The following is a 4385-nucleotide window of genomic DNA, read 5'->3' as shown; positions in this document are numbered from 1 at the left end:
AGCGCGCTACGAAACTGCTGTAGGTGATGGTTTTAACGCAGACAAATAGTTTGGTAATATGGGCGGGAATTTTCAAAAGGAAACACCTAAAGGATATGTAAGAAACCAAATGAAGCTATCAAAGCCGTTCAGATCAAGACAGGTGTACCTTTAAAAAGGTGGAATATTTTAACTCAAGTTTAAAGTTTCTGTTATAAAGCCACTTTATCACCGTTCATGGGGTATTAAATGAATTGCATACAAGGAATTTTGGCCTGCACACTTGTCCATCGATGAAGCCTCCAACACATCAGGAACATGGTAGTGTTCTATATTTTTGGGATATTAAAAGGCTAGAAGACATGCTGCTGTATATTCGAACAAGTTGTGGAAAACTGGAACCGAAAAGCAAGGGATATCTCCTAACACCACTGAAGCAGTTAAAGGGGTCAGCATCCAAGGTCAACATGGAGCATTGATTACCCATCTCAGCCATCTCAGCCAAACTGAAAGAAGACCAGGTGTCAAAGAACGAGGAGGAATTATTATACATGGAAGATAGAGTTAGAGTCATAGTCAAATTAGAACACTTTAAAACTCCAGTTAATCACTTTATTGTATTTAATAGTTAGTTGAATAGCAGATAGGTGTCATCAAAATCATTTATCGAATTCCCCTCATGCTGGAGGAGGAATCTCGAATTAGGTAGAATAAGAATTCTATATATAGCTAAGACAGTGATGTAATGAGGGTTGGAGATTTTATAAAACAGAGTATTGTTTTGGCTTATGTAGAAAGACAGAGTTCAGTAATATAATAGAACTGCTTTTCTTCTCAGGATTCATAAAGTGTTTCTATGTTCAAGATGTGTGGTTTTACTTTATCCTTGATTTATTTTACAGTTGCATAGATGTGTAATCACTCAGAATTCACTTATGCTGCTCTGATTTCCTGTACACATTCATGAACTGTGGTTTTATAAGAGTTGTGTTTTGAACATTTAAATGCCACATGCCCTGACTTCTATGTAAAAGCTGTATCATTATTTGCTGAGGTTTTATTGACTCCATAGGCCCAATGGAAACTTATGTAATGCTCGTCCAACCTGCATATTTGTCATTGTTATTTCACAAGAGTTATCCCTCTTATTTTATTAGTCAAAATCAATAACCCTTTGAGAGAGCCCTCTCAGGCTAGGGAGGCTAAGCCTTAGTCTAAAGATTGGTTTGAAATAGTTACTTAAAGTCTTCCTAGTTTGCAGCCTTCCAGGGCCTGATTTTGAGATAACACAATCATTTTGATGATGATGATTATGTTGATGTATGCTATGATGAATTCCCAAGTGCATATTCTAACCTTTCAATTTCTCATGAAGATTTTAATTTAGATTTAAAATATGATTCGGTGAAAGAATATTTTCTTATCAAAGCTTCCCCTTAATCTCATTATCCCTTATGTTTGGTCGTTTTCAATGCATCTACTTCCGATGAAGATACTACATGCTCTTCAGGTTCTTCATCCGATGAGTTATCTTCTTAATTGACATAGGGTGGTGAGATTATCCATGATGAAAATGAAAACAATCAAATCATTGAGTACTCTTTGCATCCCTCATCATCTCTTCTCTTGCATGAAGATAACTTTCCAAACCATCTTTCTCATGAAATTTCCTCGATTCATACATCTTTAAATTTGCGATAAAATGAATCTTTCAACTTGAGTAATCTAATTTTTGAAGTTGACAAATCCGGAAAAGTCAGTGACAAAGATGTTTGCCATTTGATGATTAGTGGTCTTATTGAAACCAACGGTAGTAGTTATCCTCGCACCTTGGATGACCTTGTTCAATATTTAGGATGTGATTTTACATTCCTTAAAATTTTCGTGACTTGTTGGGTAGGTGAGGCACTTCAACATTTGTTGATGGTATTGTCAGTAGCTTGCAACTTTTCTAAGACCCACAAAACTAAGTCAGAACTAGTTTCTCTCAAACAATCATTCCCTTTTCATGGTTTCACTCGATGAAAATCTATTTTTGAAATATTTTCGGTATTTGAGATGTAATATTTCAAACTATCGATATTTTGTTTTGGAAAAGATTCAAGAATCTTCTTCAGTTGATCCATATTCATGCAAATGTCTCACATCAAACTAAATTTTGGAATGGTTATCTCTCATAGAGTTACAAAATTCTGAAGTTGATCTTTCTAAAACTATCTTTGTTAAGTTTTTTTATGATTACGATGCTTTGAAAATGGTTTGGCACATTTGAATTGCAAGGAATTTGGTTTGATTATTCAGTGGATTCACAAAGCTACTCAAATTCATTTATCTTCGTTAACTACTAACTAGGAGTCTAGAGCTTTAATTAGCCCATCTGATTATAATATTAACTATCATTCCTTTTATCCTTTTCCCTCCAGTATACTTGATGACAATTATTTCACATCGATTAATATTTATTGTTTATCTTAACATTCAAATAATCATCAAGTAGTTGAGGAACTTCAACCTTCACTGATGTATATGTCTGGTCCTCGCTATGTTCACAAGCCTTCTGAATATGATCAGATCTATTTTCCCTCAAAATATTCTCATCATGATCCCGTTCTTTTAATTGAAAAATCATTATTTCAAAATTTTCAAGAGGAATGCTTTGAAATGCATGATCTAATCATCGAATGGTTGGGGCAATCTTACTTAGCAAGATCTGTTGCAAAGAACAAGTTTTGGCCTTTTCTCATGCTTGCTAGTCAAGATTACGCAGAAGAAGGTACATTCACAAGAATTATTTGAACTTTGTGTTATTATGGTTTACATATAAAATGTAAGAATGTGGACTGGTTAGAAGTAGTGGGTGTGACACATTTTTCTTCCCATAGGCAATAACTTCTTTCATTTGTGCAAGTTCTTCAAGATTTTATCTTTTTTATTGCACATTACTTTATATATGTTTTAACTTCTCGTATATTTGTTGATGCAGGTTAGGAATAATTACGGTGGCTACATTGGAAATTCCATTATAAATTACCCCAATCTTATAGATGGACAGGTTAGGATTAGGTCTATTTGCATTTTAGTTTACCTGCACATTCATCCTGCATTCGTTTCCTGTAGTTTGTCTTGTGTTTTCTGGTTCTTGTTTCACATAATTTTTTGCTTTAGCCACTTTCTTTCTTGTCTTTTGGTTTTATTTCTTTGTTGTTTTTTTTCTTTCCCTTTGTTTTTTGAGACCTTGCATGAAGATGATGCAGCGGAAAAAATGGTGTTATATAAAATCACAAATGGACCTATAAAACCCAACAATCACCCCTTTTTCCAAAATATAAGCCCTTTTCCCTATTGAAATCCAAAAGTCTTTGAAAAAGCTTAAAACAATGCTTTTTCCCTTTCAGGACCCAAAATACCTTTGAAAAGGCTAAAACTAAGCTTTTTTGCCTTTTACACAATTATATGAGCTATTGCCGCAAATCCAGATCTAGCCAATCGAACGGCTCAGATTGAATCGCAATATTGGCGATCAGGTTCCAATGGTCCACACTATTGGCACTATTGCCCGGTGGAGGTCCGATGTGATATCGCTTATTTTTATCAGTGATTTCAATGGGCTGCTTACAATATATAACGCCGCTTCGAAGTGCCGATGGGATATATATTGGCAATCACAATCGCAAAGGTTTTGGAACAAGCCTTTGTCATGCACTGATCTAACTGCATGATGCAATATATAGGCTGGACCCAATAAGGACCAAAACTCCTGTGCATAAGTTTTCAAATTTGCGTCTTCGAATCCGCAAAGTTTTTAGCGTTATTTATCTTTGTAAAACACTTTCGGCATATAACAAATAAATACATAGGGGTGATGTGATTTGGGGTTCTGTGGACCCAATAAGCATTCAAAAAAGGATTTGAAATCTGGATTTCCAATCCGAATGTATTTTACACCCAATACTTAGTATATTTTGGGTTTGCTACCTACCAAACCAGAACAATGGAATGCACTCATCCAACGATCCTTTAACATAACATCTCCATTAAAAAACATGAAAACACAGGGAGATCATCAATCTCATCTGAATAAAAAAAAGGCAAGCATTTAAAGGCCTCCACGGGCTATTATCACATTATGCACGCAACACTGATTTATTCACAGTAAATAATAACATAGTCTCAGCCTTATGCCAGATTACACAGAAAAATAGCTCTGTCTCTAAAGAATGCAATCCATTCACTCTGTCTATGCTCTCGCTCCACTCCTCCCCCTCTCATTACATTTTCCTCCTTTTTATCAATCGATAAACTCTCTAACAATATCTAAGAGAAAATCTCTATTTTTAATAGATCTAACAACAATCTTCTAATTCCTATCTCTATGCTAAAAATCCCTATCTCTGAATCTAAAATAA

This window comes from Pinus tabuliformis, chromosome 2_1, assembly GCF_031772625.1.
Source record: "Pinus tabuliformis cultivar Carrire ecotype Pingquan chromosome 2_1, CPIR1, whole genome shotgun sequence".
NCBI lineage: Eukaryota > Viridiplantae > Streptophyta > Pinopsida > Pinales > Pinaceae > Pinus > Pinus tabuliformis.
This window is presented reverse-complemented; position numbering follows the sequence as displayed.